General features: G+C 41.0%; 1 non-coding gene across 1 annotated transcript; it reads right to left on the bottom strand.

Moving 5' to 3' along the window:
* Positions 1–4,490: 4,490 nt before the first annotated feature.
* On the bottom strand, positions 4,491–4,565 carry Trnas-cga (transfer RNA serine (anticodon CGA)). The gene has a single exon. It is a non-coding gene; the product is annotated as a tRNA-Ser (tRNA).
* Between the last annotated feature and the right edge of the window lie 17,846 nt (positions 4,566–22,411).

Here is a 22,411-nt window from a genome sequence, read left to right as displayed (position 1 = left end):
ACCGCAAGACATCTACGGTCGCAGGTTCGAATCCTGCCTCGGGCATGGATGTTTGTGATGTCCTTAGGTTAGTTAGGTTTAACTAGTTCTAAGTTCTAGGGGACTAACGACCTCAGCAGTTGAGTCCCATAGTGCTCAGAGCCATTTGAGCCATTTTTTGCATCCGTAGCACTCGCAGTGCATATTCTAAGCACTGGAAAATTTGGTATCTCTCTTCCCTGCTCTAAAAATTTCGTATAGCTTCAGGCACACAGAATAGACATGGTTCCCTGCGCCGACCACATCTATCCAGGCTTCTAAAATATCAGCTTCTACTACAGACTGTATAATTTCATTATATTCATTATCATCTACCCACATTAAATCATCAATTATGCCATTTTTGGCGCCTCCCTTGCATACTGACATGACTGCTGGCCGTATGTCATTTGTTCCCGGCCGGGCCACATCAGGAATGTCGCCTAAAGTCTATTCACCGAGAGCTGGGGCGAAACATAAACAGTGTCACGTGAGCGAGTACGCTCGTTTCCAGAGAAGGCATTCGGTGTTCACGTGATACGTAGGGGTGTGGAAAATCCTTGGCGCACGCTTTGCTGCTGGCGGCGTTCGGCTGGCTGCCGAGCTGTCACAGCGGACCGTGAGAAACCTGGGCAACAATGTACGAAATAAATTTAACAATAATGTTAAACTGAGTTCATTCTGTCGAAGCAGATTTATTTTCATTCAGGTTGCTAACAAAACGGTTCATTCAAAAACAATTAATTGTTAATTTTAATAACAATACCAGTAATAATAATGATAAAGGACGAAACAAGGTTCACTCTGTCGAACTTGAACTGTTTTCATTGAGGTTTATAACAAACCGCTCCTCTCTCTCTCCTCTATAATGCAGTCTAATTTCCGCATTTGAGTTTCCACTTTTTCTACAACATGGAGGATGCACTTGTTCCAATCCTCCCAGTCACTGTTCTCATTGCTTCTTCTAGCAGTACTTTAACTTCCGGTATTTTGTATGTTTTGTTTTTCGCTGCAACATAGTCTTTGATTCTAGCCCACACTAACTCGATGGCGTTTAATTCACAGTGATACGGAGGAATTCTGAGAACAGTTTTCCCTGCATTCTTCGCCATTTCATCTGTTGCGTATTCGTTGTGCGCTGTTCTGTGATTTTTAACTATATCTAAAAGTTCTTTCTTCAACATACCGTCTTCGAAATCGATGTTTTCAGATTTTAGCCACTCTGATATTTCGTGCTTATTGGAATTCGCAATGGGAACTTTTTCTTTTCTCCGAGAATGGTACGGCGCGTTATCAAGAAAAATAACTGCATTTTCCTGAAGTCGAGGAAGAACATCTTGAAACCACTTCTCGAAGGTTTCGGCGCACATCTCCTCATGATAATCTCCACTTTTCTTGGATTCGAAAGTCCACAAACATCCTTCAGCGAACCCTGCTTTGCTGCCAATGTGTGCGGTAATCAGACGTTTCCCTTTACCTGATGGGCCCTTGCTTCTGGTGGATAATCCGGACAGAAACGCTTGTTTTGAGGAATTTATAGTGTCATCTACCCAGACGTAACTTCGGGTATGTCCTGCGTTCACCCACGTCTCGTCCAAATAGTAAATGGGTCTGCCTTCATCTCTCAACCGTTTAATGGTTCGAAGATAACGCCGATTCCATAAAATGATGTCATCCCTGTCTATTAGCATGCTATCGCGCCGACGCCAGAAATATTTGAAATTCATTTCTCTCAATAACTTATAGAATGTAGTTCTCCGAAAGTTGCCCAGATCTGCATCTTCGTTCACGACTGTAAGCACTTTGTCAATTGTTGGCAATTCGTTACGAAAAAAAAAAATCGTGTACTTTCCTTCGTATCGCATTTCTATCGAAGTCATCAACACTTTCAGAAAGTTTCTGTCGTAATTTTTCTTTCTTGGGAGACTTCAAAGAGTGTGTGGCCTTGTACTCATTTATCACACGATACACTGAAGAACGTCCAACACCTGTAGCTGCGGCTGTTTTCGAAACAATGTCACTCATCGACTGCTCTGGATGTAACAGTTCCGTTTTATACACATTAAGCACCATGTGCTTCTCAGAAGCTTCTTTGCTCGCTTCTTTGGTGAAATAAGTGAATATATAAAATAAGAAACCATGTGATGCTATTGGATGCGCACATAAACAGTGAATGCTCAGCATGACTACAAACACATATACTTACTGTAATAATCAACAACTAGTCTTTCAAGCGTTTTTACAGATGAACTTAAGGTATCCTGAAATCGCCGCTGAACAACACCCACTAACGAGCTCACACCTGCAACTGAGACGGCCACACTGACTGAGCGCCGCGCCTGCGAACCGCACAATGCATCGCTCATAAAGGACAAACGGTTGCACCCATCGGATTCGAACAAACTACAAAATTAAATTCAAACTTTTCTGAAACTTTTCTCGCTTACACTCCCACAAAAAACTTTAAAGGGGAAAAGTTTGTCGCTTACTATATTTCGGATGATGATTTGGTACAAGTTCTGCATCAGACGTGAGATTTTAATTTATTACTTCACTATTACTGACTCTATTGGGCAGAAAATTTGCAGACGTCATCAACATATAGTACTGAAGGCAATTATAAAATTATTTTGCTGTGCGACATACAGTTTAGGAGTTTGGCGTCATAAATATAGAGTAAAGCGAAAAAACAACTTTTCCTGAAAGCTTAAATATTTGTCTTTTCAGTGACAATAAATTTTAATGTAATGTAAAAAAAAAGGTGTCGGAAGGTAGTTCTCGGATCACTTTATCATATTCAGGTGCCAAAATATAAAAAAAACACGACTTTCATTTTTTAATTTCTGACGCCCCTGCCTTGTACACCCCTCGACGGCAGCGCTGTGTTCACGCGCCTTGCCCTGTTTACAGTACATCTCTTGTTTCGGTGAATGGAGTATAGTTTACCGTACTTCCATCACACCGCACCATGTCATGGTCATTGTTTACATTTTATCCCCTGTCAACTCACTCGGTCTCCTCAATTGTTACGCACTCCATGTTCCAGTAGCCATAACCGCCACGTTGTCCTCAGTAGCCTCTGCGACCTCGAAAACTGCGTTCAAATCTTCCGTTATTCTCTCGATTCCAACGCTGGCCGTTACACAATTTATCATTGCGCGATCACATACTAGTTCCTTTCGTCGTTCCATCTATCACGTTTACCTTGTTCTGTGCCTTGTTGTTCATACAAAATATCTAGTTGTCCCCAGGCTGACGTTATCACTTCTACATCATCCTTAGGAATCACCAGTAATTTCTCCTGAACTGCTACCGGTAGTTTACACATGAATAATTATTCTATTACCTCTGTCTTGATCGGTCAGTCTAAGTACATGTTTCTTACTTAATAATACTGAAATAACTCCTTTAGGTTCTAGTCACAACCTTTATGAAACCTACCTTGATATAAGCTGTTTCGAACATTATTCTTCTTTCGTGGAGACCAACTTATCGCACTTCTGTCCAAGGTACCATCTTCGCCCTCCATTCTCGACGCAACAAGGTGTATCTTCCGCTTTTCATCCCGTAGTTCAGGTAGTACACCTTTAAATTGGTCTAAATAGTTTCTCGGATGCCATTTTCTGTTTGAATCAAAATGTCTAAAATTCCCAATACTAAGGAAGACCTCATCATTTTGTACACAAACTATGCTGCATCTTGTTATGCCTCCGCTGCATAATAACGACTTCATTTTTAACCTGTTGTTCAACCAGTGATTGTCACTTACTCACATCATTGCATACTTTTTCTACATGATGCACGTAAGCATCTTGGTTCAGCACAACGGCTTGCACCTTATGTTTACACTCCTGCACTTCCCCATCCAGTCTCTCAAAATGTTCGTCGTAAGCTGCAAACTTCCCTCTAAGCTACTGATTTACTGCATTGTCTTCAGATTCGACTTTCTCAGAACGTTTTGAATAATCTTCGACCTGCTGTTCTGCGCAAGCTATAAGTGTGTCTATCTTTTGATTACGCTCATCACCCATCTTCTTTATAGTTGTAATATTCTGTTCCATTTGCTTACTATTCTCTCCTATTTTCTTAGCAGTCTCTTCAAATTCCTTCTTCAGCATTTCCATCAGTATTGCGAACATGTCAGACTCAGACCTACATTCATCTCGTCTGGGTGTATCCAGAATAGATGACCATTCTTCACCTGGACTCCTCATGTCCGACAACAAACTACGGTCTCCTATGCAAGAATCTATCAACATCTATTTGCATGATGTTTCGCCCCTATCGGATTATTTTCGTCTGACAAATCTACATCTACGTCCCTGATCATCGCAGCTGCATAGATTTAATTATCTGGCATTCTGAACTAAAATATGTCGCATGAGCAAGAAAATAAAATACATCCAGAATGAGATTTTCACTCTGCAGCGGAGAGTGCGCTGATATGAAACTTTCTGGCAGATTAAAACTGTTTGCCGGACCGAGACTCGAACTCGGGACCTTTGCCTTTCGCGGGCAAGTGCTCTACCAACTGAGCTACCCAAGCACGACTCAGGCCCGTCCTCACAGCTTTAATTCCGCCAGTACCTCGTCTCCTACCTTTCAAACTCCACAGAAGCTCTCCTGCGAACCTAGCAGAACTAGCACTCCTAGAAGAAAGGATACTGCGGAGACATGGCTTAGCCACAGCCTGGGGGATATTTCCAGAATGAGATTTTCACTCTGCAGCGGAGTGTGCGCTGATATGAAACTTTCTTCCAGGAGTGCTAGTTCTGCTAGATTCGCAGGAGAGATCCTGTGGAGCTTGGAAGGTAGGAGACGAGGTATTGGCGGAATTAAAGCTGTGAGGACGGGCGTGAGTCGTGCTTGGGTAGCTCAGTTGGTAGAGCACTTGCCCGCGAAAGGCAGAGGTCCCGAGTTCGAGTCTCGGTCCGGCACACAGTTTTAATCTGCCAGAAAGTTTCAAAATACAGGGTGATTCAAAAAGAATACCACAACTTTAAAATGTGTATTTAATAAAAGAAACATAATATAACCTTCTGTTATACATCATTACAAAGAGTATTTAAAAAGGTTTTTTTTTCACTCAAAAACAAGTTCAGAGATGTTCAATATGGCCCCCTCCAGACACTCGAGCAATATCAACCCGATACTCCAACTCGTTCCACACTCTCTGTAGCATATCAGGCGTAACAGTTTGGATAGCTGCTGTTATTTCTCGTTTCAAATCATCAATGGTGGCTGGGAGAGGTGGCCGAAACACCATATCCTTAACATACCCCCATAAGAAAAAATCGCAGGGGGTAAGATCAGGGCTTCTTGGAGGCCAGTGATGTGCTCTGTCACGGGCTGCCTGGCGGCCGATCCATTCTCAGTGCCCCATATACAGACATTGTGACGGTTGGCTTTCCCGTTAGTGTGGAAAGTTGCTTCATCACTAAACACAATCTTTGAAACGAAAGATTCATCTGTTTCCATTTGAGCAAGGATAAAATCACAGAAATCGATTCTTTTAATCTTATCAGCTGCAGACAGTGCTTGAACCAATTTCAGACGATAAGGTTTCATAACTAACCTTTTTCGTAGGACTCTCCATACAGTTGATTGTGGAATTTGCAGCTCTCTGCTAGCTCTGCGAGTCGATTTTCCTGGGCTGCGAACAAATGCTTGCTGGATGCGTGCTACATTTTCATCACTCGTTCTCGGCTGTCCAGAACTTTTCCCTTTGCACAAACACCCATTCTCTGTAAACTGTTTATACCAACGTTTAATACACCACCTATCAGGAGGTTTAACACCATACTTCGTTTGAAATGCACGCTGAACAACTGCCGTCGATTCACTTCTGCCGTACTCAATAACACAAAAAGCTTTCTGTTGAGCGGTCGCCATCTTAGCATCAACTGACGCTGACGCCTAGTCAACAGCGCCTCAAGCGAACAAATGTACAACTAAATGAAACTTTATGGCTCCCTTAATTCGCCGACAGATAGTGCTTAGCTCTGCCTTTTGTCGTTGCCGAGTTTTAAATTCCTAAAGTTATGGTATTCTTTTTGAATCACCCTGTAAAATATCATTGGAAAACTAAATCAGAGTAACCCTCTTGCAGCCCGCCCAGTTAGCCGTGCGATCTAACGCAATGCTTTCCGCGCGGGAAGGCGTGCCAGTCCCCGACACGAACCCGCCCAGCGGGTTAGTGTCAAGGTCCGGTGTGCCGGCCAGTCTGTGGCTAGTTTTTAAGGCGGTTTTCCATCTGCCTCGAAGAATGCGGGCTGGTTCCCCTTATTCCGCCTCAGTTACGCTATGTCAGCGATTGCTGCAAAAACACTTGCTCCACATACACGTACACCATAATTACTCTACAACACAAACGTTTGGGGTTACACTCGTCTGGTGTGAGACGTTCCCGGGGAGGTCCACTGGGGGCAGAACCGCACAATAACCCTGGGTACGATGTGGAGCGGCGGTGGGGTGAGTAGACTGCTGTAGCCTGTTGTAGGGTTGTGTACCACTGACGGCTACGGTGGGGACGTAGCCTCTCCGTCGTTTCTAGATCTCCAGTTCCATACAATACAACCCTCCTGCACAGTACAAAAATCAGAACAAGTCAATTTTCAGTGTTGTAACTGTTCAACGCCGCATTTTGTGCTGAGAAATTTGTTGGTTGGTTTAAAGGGGTGGGGGGTGGGGGGAGGGACCAAACTGCTAGGTCATCGGTCCTGTGATAAACCTTTTGCATTTCCTTTATGTTTTCGTCTTCTTTAAAGGCAAAGAGAGAAGATGAAGCGGTAGCCCATCATAGAGCCTATGCCTACCGTCATGTATTTTTTGACTTTCAGTTGTTAAAAAACAGAGGATTTTTTCTGGTACCAGTAGGAGGAAGGAAGGATTTGCGCTCAGCTAGTGAACGAAAAGGTCGTGTGAGTTGTTATTTCAAATAGTACAATAATTACAAGAACTGAAGTCCACCTGTGTACTTTGGAAAATTACGAAGATCCGATAAGCTTAATGGGAACACGGTCAAGACTTCAAAGGTGAACACGGCGACCAAACGTAGCATTATAAAGAATGGTAAGCACAAATCTACAGCGGAGAAAGAAACTACTTCGCCCTGCAAAATAATATGAACTAATACGAACTTATTTCCAGGCATAGCTCAGCTTATTGTGCTTGTCATTCATGCCGAAAAATTAATCTCATTAATTCAATACATTTTAAAAAGCCACGTATTTTATTATCATCTATTCCATTATTTTATTATATTACAAAGTGGCGACAGGTGACAGGCACGATACGCAGTGGGCAAAACTGTGAGTACTAGTATTGTTAGGAAAATGAATATACATGTATGTTAACAATATCTTTATGTTCCATGTACGCTGATGATGTGACGGAGACAGTGATGTGGTACTGAAGAAATACTATAAAAAGGAAATAATAAATAAATTAGAAGGAAAAAGACGACAATACCAAGAGCACACAACAAAGCACAATAGAGGAAGTACCATTTACAAGACAACAATCAGGTAGGACCGCGCAATGCATATAGAGAATGCGTTCCCAGTAGACCTATTAGAAAATCCATCCACCTATTTCCTAAATTCCAGAACCTAAAGCTTCAGATATTAACGCTATTGTAGTCAAGTGGAGATAATGACATTTCTTTATTAGTACGGAAAATATATTGATTGAAGAACAGTTGAGACTACAATTACATACAGCTGTATATGCATTTTTTCGCGTGAGAAGTAGCGTGGAAGTAAAATCTTAAAAAAGAAAATTTTTATTTTGATAACTGCAGTGGTATAAGGATTTCTATAATGGAGGGTCAAAACAATAAGGAAATGTCATTCGAAAATCATAATGCCAATGTAGTGGATGTTCATTTGCAAAATGCAACAATGAGTGGTTTGGAACCATTTAGCGGTGATTATTTGGATGCTGGGCGCGACATGCCATTGTTGCATTCGACGCCCGTGAATACAGAACATTTAATTACAAGCAATACGTTAATTACAGTAGACATAACTAATGGCACCTCGAGGCAAGAGAATATTTTAAATGAGAGCAGTACGCGTAGTACGGACGCAGATGCTGACAGGCGTAGGCCGGAAGTGAATACGGAAGATATGCAAGCCTTATTTCGAGCCTTAACAGAATCCATACAAACAAGCATGGATGCAATGAAAGCAGACATAAATTCAAAAATGTCGGGCTTAGAGACTAAAATGTCAAGTTTACAAACGATACAAGCAGACATGACCACAGTAAAGTCCGAGATCGAGAAGGTTATGACAAACATGACATACATTTCAGACGACGTAAAAAATTTGCGCACGGAACTCAATAGTGTGGACACGAAGTTCACACAGCAGATTTCACAAATCTCCACGGAGGTGGATAGGAAAATTAATGAACAAGTACAAATTTCGGTTCACGATATGGGTGAGAAATTAAAAGGCATAATGGGCGAAAAATTTGAAACACTAACACACACGTATCGACAGGAGCTATCCGGAATTAGAGAAACCCAAGAGAATTTACAGGCAATGCAAAAGAATACGCAGGTCAACTTAGACAATGTACAATCAGAAGTAGCGAAACTACATTCTTTCTGTAACGACTTGCCAGAAAATGTAGAAAAAATCACATTGGAGGTAGGATTACTCAAGTTAGAACACAAGAGGATCAACTCAGACATTGTGCACCTTTATGAATCGGTAAAGAGCAATGCAAAGGACGACAATACAACGTTCGCAGAAAAATGCGTACGTGAACAGCGTACCTATGTGGAAGCGGTAAGGGAAGTAATGGGGGACAAGGAAGAAGAAATCTTAAAACGCGTAGAACATGATATCAGGCAGTTAGAACAACGGTTAAGAGACGAAATAGTTAACAAACAAAGTACGGTAATATCATCGCCTGGGGCGGTAAGCGGAGCGATAAACAGCCATCCGCCAGTGGGAGGAATCAGTGGCGCGGACAACAATGCCCAACCCACGCCGCGCGACCGCATGTCGACGCGCGACGCGAGCAGCGGGCAAAACTTTGCTGAAACAAATATACCATCACCGCAGGGAAATGCTGTTCCGCCGTGCTGGACAGCGTTGTTAATGGATGAGAGCTTAATAAAACATCGACAGTTTCCCGTATTCTCAAATGAGAAAAAGCGAACGCACCCAGTAGTGTTTGTCCGAGCCTTTAGAAATGTACTGCCCAGGACTTGGACAGAAGCTCAAACGATTAAATATATAGTAGGACACGGGCTACGGAGATGTCAGAACTTTGCGAGACATATGAGCAGTTCGAGAATGCATTTTTAGATAAATACTGGTCAACAGCTATCCAGGAGAGGTTAAGACGAGAGGTATTTAAACCAGTACCATATCATTCAAAATTCGGGGGGCTAAGAAGCTATTTTGAAAAATACCTAAACAAGACCCGTTACTGGAATAATCCGATATCTCATGTCGATATACTGAAAATCTTAAAGAACAAGTTACCTGCAAATGTTAGGGAAAAATTAATAACTGTTCCCGAATATGATCTCGAGTATTTTCTTTCAGTGCTCGACTCAATAGATCTGATTCATGAGGATGGGCAAGCCACGCCTAGTTATCGTAACGGTAATGGGCACAACCCAAACGGGAAGAACTACGGTAACGGCAATGGCTTTGGAAATTACAACGGTCGTGTGCGTATGAATGAATGGCATCCGTATGGACCGCCGCGCCACAACGGAAATCCGTACAATCGGTCTACCCATCAGCCACAGAGTGACCGAGGGTCGTACGAAACTAAATATCAGCCCCATAGGTACGGTAATGGCAGAGACAATAGAAATTCGAGGGAAAACTTCGACAATAGGCGACAAGGAAATGCAAATTACCAGGAACGGAATATGCAACACAGGGATCCGAGAGATAACAGGCAGCCCGTACAGTCAAATCGAAACAACCGGGACACGAACTGGCGAGCACGCGAACAAACGGTAAACATAGTACAAGTGACGGCAGAAAATGAAACAATACCTTTACCGGCCCCAGGAAATAATAATCGAGCGTGACTAGAGGAAGAAGGTAATGAACTGTCAGTGTGCCACAGTACTAATATGAGCGACTTAAACACTAAAGCGAACAGGAACGGAAAGGAGGAAGCAGACACTGAAACAAACCTACACATACAGCATATCCGGAATCTGTTTTTAAGGTATGATAAGGACGCAGAAATGAAAGAAGACTTGTTTATCGAAGAGAAAGAAACAACACGCAAGGTAAGTGAAATTATTCATGCAACAATAAAGGTAAAGGTGGGAAACATAGATGTACTAGTTGTTTTGGATACTGGCGCGTCGACAAGCCTAATGTCTACTAGCTTGTTCAAAGAGATAGCGAGGGAAGTAAATGTTCCCACACTACCTGTAGAGAACTGTAAGATCGTAACGGCGATGGGAAGTAAATCTAAAGTTATAAAATTACAGGCCAACATACCCATTAGCATATGTGGTGTAATTTTGCAGTGTACTTTCTTGTTGGTAGACAAACTTATAGTGAACTGTATACTTGGTATGGAGGTGTTCAGAAGATATGGGATAAAAATAGATATCGGCAGCGGGGAATGCCAATTTCATGTAGGGGGGCGCACACTGACTATGGACTTAATAAGAACTACAATGACAAATCAGGTTAGGCCGATACCAGACATTAATGTTAAATTTGTCTACCCTCAGTCCTTAATGGCAAAGGAGATGGAACTTGATGACTCTGGTAGGGAGATCCTCGATGAGCAAATAGTAGACAGTAAAATAAAGAAATCCACTTGTCTTAACAATGAACAGCGAAGTGAACTGACAAAATTACTCTTCAAATATCATAACATTTTTCGTAAACAACCTAGTGTTATTAAGGGATATGAGTATAAAATGGAAGTATACCCGCATGAAACATATTGGAGAAAGTCTTATGGCACCCCTTGGGCAAAGAAAGAGGCAGTAAGAAAAGAAATAGAGCGTATGATTAGGTGGAGGGTTATTGAAACATCGCACTCACCTTACTGCAGTCCGATTCTCGCAGTTGGTAAAACTGACGGAACGGTGCGGTTGGTGTTAGACGCGAGGGAAATAAACAAAATCATCGTTCCTATAAGAACAAGGCCAGAGAATCTAGAAGAGCAGCCATTAAAGTTTCACGGCGTTAAGTATTTAACATCCCTTGATTTGAAAGCTTCGTACTGGCAAATTTTATTACATGAAGAGAGTAGAAAGTATACAGCTTTCATAAATGCCGGGAGGAGCTACCAATTTAGGGTGCTGCCTTTCGGATTAAATGTGAGCGCTGGTGTATTTATTGAAGCATTAGACAGGGTTCTTGGACCGGAACTGCTTAGCCAGGTTACACTCTACGTTGATGATCTATTAATTGCAACTCAAACATGGGATGAACATGTAAGTATTTCGGAAAGGATTTTGCAAAAATTTGATGAATACAATGTCACAGTTAACTTTAAAAAGTCTGAATTCGGAAATGAAAAAATAAAATTCTTAGGGCATATTATTTCACCAGTGGGAATTCTACCTGACCCCAGTAAACTAGATGCGATACGGAATTTCCCAACACCCTATACTAAGAAACAATTAAAAGGTTTTCTAGGAATGGCCTCGTTTTTCAGGAAGTTCCTGCCACAACAATTGTTGAACAGTAGTTCACTATTAAACTTACTGCGTAAAAACCACAGTTGGTTGTGGACTAAAGAATGTGAAAATGATTTTCAGCAGATTAAGCAGGCGCTGATTAACGCGCCTATCCTGAAACACCCAAATATGGAATTGGATTTTTGTTTAAGCACCGATGCTAGTTATCAGGGGCTCGGTGCGTGCCTGTTTCAAATAATAACAAAGGATGGTAAGGAAGAAGTCAATGTAATCAGTTTTGCCAGTAGAACCCTCACAGAATGTGAAAGATCTTATTCCGTAACTGAGCTAGAAGCGTTAGCAGTAGTTTGGGCGTTTCGTAAATTTCAATATTACCTTTGGGGAAAACATACCAAAGTTTACTGTGATCATCAAGCCTTGTCCTTTCTTCTGACGTGCAAGTTGTTACATAAGAGAATAGCGAGGTGGTGCATGTATGTCCAAGAGTTTGATTTTGAGATAGTGTACATAAAAGAGGAACAGAATGTTTTGGCAGATGCACTATCACGGTTACCTCAAGGTCTTACCGATTTCCACGAGTTAGAGGAACAAACATCAGACTTCAAGGTCCTTTTAATAAATGATGGAACTTTTAAACCATATTATATTAAAATGTGCAAAAACATGCAACGTTTACAGGAAGAAGACCCGAGATGGAGCAAGGTAAGGAAAAACTTGCAGGCTAGATCACACGAACGTTTAGAGCAGTATTACATTATACATAATGGCGTCCTCTTTCACAGAAGAGATCGACGAATGGATAAGTGGTGTGTGTGCATGCCTCAGGAATACGTGGAAAACTTAATTCAACATACGCACCGCACATGGGGGCACTATGGAGTGCTAAAGTGTGCCGCCAAAATTTCTACGTATTGTTATTTCCCTAATATGAGGCGACGTATAGAGGAAGTAATCAGACGCTGTGCGGTGTGTCAAAAGGTCAAACATCAGAATAGGACATGTCTTAACGCACTAAACCCAATAATACCAAAGCAACCAAGAGATATTATATCTATTGACGCCGCAGGACCTTATCCCCAAGCCCGCGGCGGAGTTAAATACATCGTAGCCCTGTATGATGTTTTTAGTAAGTATCTCCAGCTGTACGCAGTCAAAACAGTTAGGTCAGGGCCAATTATAAGGCGAATTCTGGAAGACTACATACCACGCATCGGGAAACCACAAGCAGTCCTAACTGATAACGCCTCAAATTTTACATGTGACCAATGGAAATCATTTTTAAAATCACAAAACATACGTCATATTTTAGTATCCAAGTTCCACCCGGAAGCAAGTCCCGTCGAACGGGGCTTCCGTGAATTTAATAGATTTATCCGCACATATATACCACAGAACCAAAGGAAATGGATAGAATACCTGGGTCCGTTTCAGCACATAGTAAATCACCTACCACACACATCCACAGGGCACACACCGGCCGAACTAATGTTTGAAAAGGTGGAGCTAGATGAATGGGCAAAACCGATACCTAAATTACGGCACAAAGACGTAGTCTTAGATGAGAAAGTACGGCGAGCGCTAATAACATTGGAAGGGCAAGCTCAAATAAGGAAAGGAATTTACGACAGGAAATTGAAAAACGTAACAGAATTCCAGATTGGACAGGAGGTACTACTAAGAACGCATCCGAAATCATCGAAATTAAAGGCATTGAATAGAAAATGGCAATTGTTATATGTTGGTCCGTATATCATTGTTGACAAGCCACATCCGGGGTGCTACTTGATAGGAAATATAAAAAATGGTAAAATAAAAGGCATGTATCCACATAAAGATTTGCGGAAATTTATTAAATGAAAATTCAAATCTCATTCTGTCCTTATCTGTTGCATCAGTAAAACGCAAGAAGGTAGGAGGTTTGTCGCTCTTTGACGAATAAACCGACTGGCGCTCGGTTCCTCTCCAGCTAGGGGGTACAATATTTATATTTCCGGTGCCCTCTCCCTCTTCTACTATCCTGCTTAATCAATAAGGAATGTTCAATTTTCTTTTACTATCTAACATGCAGAGAGTGAGATGCAGCCTAGTGAAAATAAACTTTCCTTGTATTTTGATATTGTACTTTCTTAAGACTTAATTCACAGCGCGCGAGCTTTAGGCGAGAGGCATGAGCGATGAGGTATACTGAGCCGTGCTGCCGCGCTTAAAGCAGAGCGTACTTCAACAATTATATACGAAGCGTTAACAGCTGATCGTAGGGGCCAAGTAGGCAAAAAGCAAGGTTGATTTCAGTGTCCCCTGTACGATGCGCAAAGACACACTGCGCACCGCGACGGAAACCATTCTATAATTTAAGCGAATCGGCATCCACACCGCCCAACCAGCTGGACAAAATAGGAGCAATAGGAAATACAGTACCTATCAGCTAGTTACTCTGACGTAGATGAGCAACACAAACTAAACGAACAGAGACATTTATTCCTAAGTCGGTGACTATACTGTAAAGAGCATTAATGTTAAGAGTAAATCATTAGTTTAAGCATATGCAGCTTTAAGAAAATGAGCGCATTGACGCAAGTAAGCTATAAGGGGAGTAGAATACGCTAAATTTGTGAACTCAACATATTCTATTGAATGTACATAGCTAGAAATAAGTATAAGTATTCGAAGTAGAAGAGAATATATACAGCAAATGACCTATCCGACTATATACAACAGGACTAAGACAAGTTGAAAAGGGAAGTAACAACATGTACACTTGAAAGAACGCGATTAGCACATAACTTAAGAACTAAGCGACTTACATACAACACATAAGTGAGCGACGATGTGAAAGGTAGAATGAGATATAAACATAGAAAAATGGGTGTGACTGAGACGTAAACTATAAAATTATATATCGTACAAGATTTAGCGAGAGGAGCAGTTGTGCACTTATAGAGCCACACTTCTCTACAGACAACATTATAAGTAATACATATTCACAAATTTGTTATTACAGAACTCACCTATGTTAGTTGCTATTAATTACACGATACCTTATAGTATAAGCAGCAAAATAAAGCTGTAAACATAAATTGAACACCACGCGGGAGATAAGCTAAGTAAATACAAAAACCAACCAATACGCACACAACGTAATTACATGAACTTAAAACAAAAGAACTGAGGTAAGTACTGTATGTTTACAAAAGCGATATGGAGAAATAAATGAAATTTCACTGCTGGATAATATTTTGAAGTAGAGAGAGTGAAAGGTTTTATTAGATTCGATTGAATGTATTAATTAGTTAATCTCCGTTTGTGGTGACGTACCGTGCATGGAGTGAATCTAGGAAGAGAATGAAAGTATATTAGAGTAATACGAGTTTATTTATATTTGTGGGAAGAAATAAATAGGGCGGTGGTTCTAGTGTGAGAGCCCTGTAGGTAGTACACGAGTATAAATGGCGATTTATGTGGAACATTTTAATGAATAATTATATGGGTATACGGCGATGAATATGAAGATTAATATTACAGGGGTACCTAGGAAAGGGCCACGAAGCTGACGTAAGAAAGAATACACTATATAGTTTTAAGTCTTAGAATGAATGGTTGTATGAGTGTGGAAAGCAAAGTATGATGATGCATGTACGGTAAGTAATTATGAAAACGAACATCACGAAGAAGCAGTGAGGAGTATAGAAGAAACAGTGAAGTCGATAGCAGCAATGGTACATGATAACATTTAAAACACACCACAGCACAGTGATTGCTACACAGACATCAGAATGTAAAACAACCTAGTATGAACAATATTTCCTTAGCGACTAACTGTTACAGCTCGAGAAACTATAAGGTTACTATAAATGAAAATATGATACACCATTCGTATGAGGAATGAACACAAAATGCAGTGAAACAATACTTTCTACACCGAGTTCTTGACGCACGCAGGAGCGAAAGCATTATTTTAGCACATGCGCGTTCTTATTTAGCGATAATGAATTATGAGTGGAGCTACACATGACAAAAATACGGTAAAATTATCGGTCACACGTCACAAAGGTAAACATGTACAAGTCGTCGAATCAATAAAGCAGAAATATAGCTTGAAATATGTGTTCACGAATGTGGAATATTACGACGATTAACAAGCAGTGATGAAATCAGGGTTGTCAAGGGATAAAACATCCCCCACACTCGCTCAAAAACGAGCACTTGTAAATATTATACATACTATGAAGATTTATCAAATGCCAAGGATAGAATAAGTACACTAACGACGCACTACAAATAGCAATCCTAGAAGTAGCTTGATCTCTGAAGCAGACCTTAGCGATCCTGTTTTCCATGTAGTGAGTAGTGCTGGAACGTATTTTCTGTGTGTATTTGTGATGGTAAAAACGCGCAGGAGGTTAGGCCTGCAAGTCAAGAGAAAAGCAAAAATTCAGAACAAATGAGAGATTCCTTCTAATTTACTTATTAGTGTGTAAGATGGATGATGCCTAACATAGAACCCATATAGGAAATGTGAATGTGACTTGTACATTTATGTGTCAACTTTACTATTGTCAATGTCGATGTCTATGAAAATACGTTTGTAGTATTTTGTATTGTAGTTGTGGATGTAAAAACGCGCATGAGGTCGGTCCTGCAAGACAATATCAAGAAAGAGCAAACATTCAGAACAATTGCAAGATTCCTTCCGATTTACTTATTGCTGTGTCAGATGCTGCTTAACATAGAGTCCATGTACGAAATGTGAATGTGAATTGGACATTTATTTGCCAACTATATTATTGTTAATGTCGATGTCTATGTAAAATGTATGTATGTACTCTTTTCTTCTTTTCTATGTGTAGTTGTGGACGTAAAAACGCGCAGGAGGTCGGCCCTGCAAGACAAGAATAGAAAATGCCAATATTCAGAATAAATGAAAGATACCTCCTGATTTACATATTAGTGTGTAAGAGGGTGCATGTCATGGAGTCCGTATATGAAATGTGAATGTGAATTGTAAATTTATGTGTCAACTCTATTATTGTCAATGTTTGTGTCTATGTATGCACTATTATCAATTTTATGTGAGATTTTATACTTGAAGAAGAACAACTTATGTATGTATGTGAAGTGCAACGCGACGATCGAGTAAAATACTCGCACGTGTGAAGAGATACAAAAATATTAAGGCCTAATAATATTGAAAATAACGGCTCAGCCGTAATATGAGTAAACGCTACAGTCTAGCAAAGTGAATACAGAGAGTGTGATGCGTGTGCGACGGAGATATCAGAGGAAATCCGTATAACCACGAGTTGAGGTGTGAGAACCGCTGAACTATAATGCACGACGGAAGATAATGCCGTATCCTGCAGTGCGGCTCTCACCTTCAATGTCACTGGCCGAAAACCTCGCCCAGGCGCGAGATGAGGTATTGGTGTTCTTCGGGTTGAGCGTTGGAGCTGAATCCGTCGTATCCAGTCTCCGGACTGGAGGGCAAATACAACACCGACTTCACGAGCCTGGAGCGACATTACAGTGTGGGCGCGGGCAATGCTGCTGCTCACGTGGCGCTTGCGTCACTGCGTCGAGCGCGTTAAACAATGAGCTGCTGCTGGCCATAAGTGCAGCGAACAATGAGATAACGTGTGCCGAAAGGACAGCTTCTCAGAATGGCTAATGAACCAAAAGCCAAGGAGAAAAACAATTATTAAAATATAGTGAAAGGACAATTTAAGAAATGTAACATTTTCCCCCTGGTAATACTGCTTAACAAATATAAGGAGAAATAAGAGACTACGACGTTAGCACGCCATGGACGTGCGATATGTAATATGAATATATGTGAATGTAATTACGTGATATAAGTATATGTGAATGTATTTATATGTATGAATTTGTAATGGCCGAGAAAATGAGCTTTGTAGATATACTTATAGTAGCATAAGGGTATTAAAACTCCATTGACGTGCACCAAGTGACTGAACTATGAGCCCAAAGGTTAATAAGGCTACTGTATACTGTCTCCCTAAATAAAGAGACGTATTTCCGACAGTATACAATAGGGGGGCATTTGTGATAAACCTTTTGCATTTCCTTTATGTTTTCGTCTTCTTTAAAGGCAAAGAGAGAAGATGAAGCGGTAGCCCATCATAGAGCCTATGCCTACCGTCATGTATTTTTTGACTTTCAGTTGTTAAAAAACAGAGGATTTTTTCTGGTACCAGTAAGAGGAAGGAAGGATTCGCGCTCAGCTAGTGAACGAAAAGGTCGTGTGAGTTGTTATTTCAAATAGTACAATAATTACAAGAACTGAAGCCCACCTGTGTACTTTGGAAAATTACGAAGATCCGATAAGCTTAATGGAAACACGGTCAAGACTTCAAAGGTGAACACGGCGACCAAACGTAGCATTATAAAGAATGGTAAGCACAAATCTACAGTGGAGAAAGAAACTACTTCGCCCTGCAAAATAATATGAACTAATACGAACTTATTTCCAGACATAGCTCAGCTTATTGTGCTTGTCATTCATGCCGAAAAATTAATCTCATTAATTCAATACATTTTAAATCGCCACGTATTTTATTATCATCTATTCCATTATTTTATTATATTATAGTCCGGCTGAGATGCACGCCAGATATACACAGAATCAAATGACCCAGAAATTTAGCTATATCTACACAATGTATTCAAATCTGATTTCGCATTGTGTTAACAGGTTAGTGTGGGCTACTACGTAGAGACTGGGCAACGACATTCACATCAATGTACTGGCTGACAAATGTAAATATATCACATCAGTATAATAAGTTGCCTCAACTATATTCAATTATCACTATTTGCATTTTACTGAAATTACCTAAATAAGGGTCCGCAGCTCGTGGTCGTGCGGTAGCGTTCTCGCTTCCCACGCCCGGGTTCCCGGGTTCAATTCCCGGCGGGGTCAGGGATTTTCTCTGCCTCGTGATGACTGGGTGTTGTGTGATGTCCTTAGGTTAGTTAGGTTTAAGTAGTTCTAAGTTCTAGGGGACTGATGACCTGAGATGTTAAGTCTCGTAGTGCTCAGAGCCATTTGAACCTAAATAAGGTCTGCATCGCCTCTCAGTTACGCTCCGGTGCTTCAATAGTGCAAGGGATTGCACCACTGTGTAATAGTGATGGGGAGCTCGTGAATGAGTCGTTCAAATGAACGCTTCACTCCAGTGAAGTGTGAACTAACCACTCAATTTCAGTGAACTGGTACTTCAAACTCTTCACAGATAGCACACTCCACACTTTTTTCTAGTTCACTCACTCTCTTCCCCCTCTCCCCCCCCCCCAGTACATCGGCGCTACGTCACTCATTCTCCCTTCACTTCAGTCCTCCCTGTGCTGCCTGTCGACGAATCGCGCGGTGTTTGTGGGGAACGATAGGGCGAGGAGGGGTGAGGCGTTGAGGGGCGAGGGGAAAGTAGGGTCAGCTGCTTCCTGCAGTGCTGACGTCATTACCCGCGACTATTTGTGCAGTTATACTTCGCGTCTACGGGTAAGCTACCGTTGGCAGCGCTTGCAGACAAATGAATATTAAAGATACAAACGAAGAGGCTGGCTGTGTGAACATGCACAGTAGAGATGGGCAAACTGAAACACGTAATTGTTTCGAAACAAATGAAACAGTAGAATGTAATGTTTCGATACGCTGTTTCGAAACAGTGAAACAGTTTGTGTTTTGTAATCTAATAAACCTACACATTTTATCATCTTGAATGTCTACTGTATAAGTATCTCCATATAAACACAAATGAGGAGCGAGAGCGCTTATCATATTGCAGAAAGTATGAAACTATCACTTAGGCGTATAGGCATTTCGTATTTCCTGCAGCAAATGCACTGCTTTCGTGTCGTGTGACTTTCATACTTTTCAATTGGATGAGGACAGCCATAGCTGAAGACAGAAGAACCACCACGAACGGAACTGGAGGTGGGAGCAAATTGCAGAAACTACGGACATGCTACTGGGATTCCCACATACCGTTAGTACGGGTAATATACCCATCCTGCTAATTTCCATGCACACAAAGGGAATCATTGTGGATAATAGGCACATTGACTATAGACTCACAGATAATTCGAATAAATAACAAAATATAACAGAAAAAAATTTTGTCTTTCAAGGTGTTTCGAACCGTTACTATAAATTCACCATGCTCCCCAGCCCTTCCCGTTCACCATTACACTATAAGTGATATGTCAAAGAGATTGCTTGCAATTATACCTACGTCAGATTTATGTATGTGTCTAATAACTGTCACTCTACGCCTTCTTTATTCAAGAAGGTTTACTTGTCTTTCTTAATATGATTACTGTACATGAACAGAGAAGCGTATGTTATAAAAAAAGTGTAAAAATTACTGAATGATTTTCACATATTTATTATTTTGAATGTGAATAGTATGCGTTGTTTTATTGTTTGGTTAGTGTTTATAAAGCAGATGTTACGCCATTTCGGAATAGGACAGTCAGCTAGAAACGAAGCTTTATTTTCGGATATCTTAAGCTTCATGCTATTGCCTGTCAAAAAGATTTCGACACTCTTGAAAGTGTTTCATGAAGTGGTATGTTGTGTTTCAGTACCTGTGCCGGCTCGAATCTCGTCCGACACAGAGCGGAATGAAACATTACTGTTTCGATACAATGAGTCCGTTCCAAGCACAGGTGGACTGAAACAGCCTTATTATGAAACAACGATACAGTTTCTGTGTCTGGCTCGAGATCGAATCTGGTCCGGTTATCCGAGACAGGGGCGGAATGAAACACCACTGTTTCGAAACAGTGACCCACACCCGTTCCGAAACACTGAAACAGTTCCACGTATCGATACGTTGTATCGAAACATAGAAACAGTGGACAAGTCTAATGCACAGCCAACTTGAAAACAAAATGCTTACCTTGTGAGTCTGGAACTGAAGCAAGCGTGGAATCCACGCTTGAAAGATAATCGTTCATGTAGGAATGTTTATCTCGTACACATTATTGAAATAATTACACTAAATATCAATTTGAGGGTTGTCCTAATTAAATTTAAAAAAAATACACATATATATATTTACGAATAAAAATCAACGGATTTGGTGAATCTTCAGAGATTTCCGTTTAAAAACATGATTTGTTCCACTTTTTTTCCTGTCACGCGATTTCTTCTGTCAGTTATAAGGTGTCCTGCCTTCGAGAACACTCTTTCACACGGCGTGGAGGTTGCGACATTACACAGTCGTATTTTTGCAAGTTCAAAGAGCGAGGGGTGTACTGACAGCCGTTCAGACCACCACTGAAGTGGATTGCCTTGTTTCTGTAGCAGGGGCTCTTGTTAAGTATTTGTCCACTTCCACTATTGCAGCCGCTCTCGGGTGTGGATTACTCTGCAGCCTGGAAAACACTTCATCAAATTCGAGCCAGAGACTAGAAGTAGATTCAGTGGTTGGAACTGAGATTGTTGCAGTAGCAGTAGATGTGTTCGTCACAAATTTCTCACAGTGCCTGATCAGGTTTAATTTCACCTTCTCAGCAGAATTTTTATCAGAATAACCACGTAATTTGACCCGGGGATCCAATGCAGTTGCTTCCGCGAAAATGGAATTTTCCTCTATATTTCTAAATCGTCGTTTTAGGTCTTTAGCTAACTTTCGGCCATCTGTTGCACGTCTATATGAATTTCAGTGTTATTAACAAACCTGCAACACCATTTTTTCAACGAACAACTAAGGAGTATAACTTTAGAAGCGGTGGCAACATTTTCACTTGACATTTCCTCAGTGCAGTCTTTGAAAACTTTCAACAGGTCACAGGCTTGTGTTACACTTGCAATGTCTCTCCAGTCAGATTTGGAAGATCCGAATAATTCAGAGTGATAACTGTCATTAGGGAATTCTTAACCTCGATTATTCTCCGCAGCATATCATAGATTGAATTCCATCTTGTAACAGTGTCCTGTTTTAGTGTCAGAACTGGCTCTTTTAACTGTTCCTGCATCTTTTTCAGTTTCGTGCAGGCCTGCGAACTTCTTTTAAAAAATTCAACAATTTTTTTTTACTTTATTCAGAATGAGTTGAGTGTACGGAAGCCCATTCTGAACAATTAAATCGAGTGTGTGCGCAAAGCAGGGGATGTGTTTTCAGGCTGTGAGTCTTATAGCTGCCACAATATTAGCAGCATTGTCGCTGACAACACACACGACTTTTTCTTGAATGCCCCATTCCCTTGTGACACGTAGCAGTTCTTCCGAGAGTTTTTCTGACGTGTGCCTTTCGTCGTAATTAAAGCACTCTAGGAGGGAAGACGCCAGCTCCATGTCTTTAACGTAGTGTGCTGTCACCGACAAATAACTCTCATTTGTAGTTGAGGTCCACCCATCCATTGCCAGCACAACAGCTTCCGCAGAATTAATTTTGGCTCTCACAATTTCTTTCATCATGGCGTACTGTTGTTGTAGCAGTGTATTGGAAATGGTCTTCCGAGATGGCATTCTGTAAGCACCATTCAGTTTGCCTACAAAACTTTGGAAATGTTTGCTTTCCACTATGTTGAAGGGCAAATAATCCTTTACAACAGTCTGCAGAAGTGCGAAATCTATCTCCTGATTTCTTTTGTTAGAAAGAGGTTTCGGAAAATACATAGGTAATGTTCCGTGATATTGATGTCTGCTTTCTGATACTGGAGTGATACTGTTATTTTCTGGCACCAACTGCTGTTCGCTTCTGGCATTTGCTGATGTTG

Source organism: Schistocerca cancellata, chromosome 3, assembly GCF_023864275.1.
Source record: "Schistocerca cancellata isolate TAMUIC-IGC-003103 chromosome 3, iqSchCanc2.1, whole genome shotgun sequence".
NCBI classification, from domain to species: domain Eukaryota; kingdom Metazoa; phylum Arthropoda; class Insecta; order Orthoptera; family Acrididae; genus Schistocerca; species Schistocerca cancellata.
This window is presented reverse-complemented; position numbering and strand designations above follow the sequence as displayed.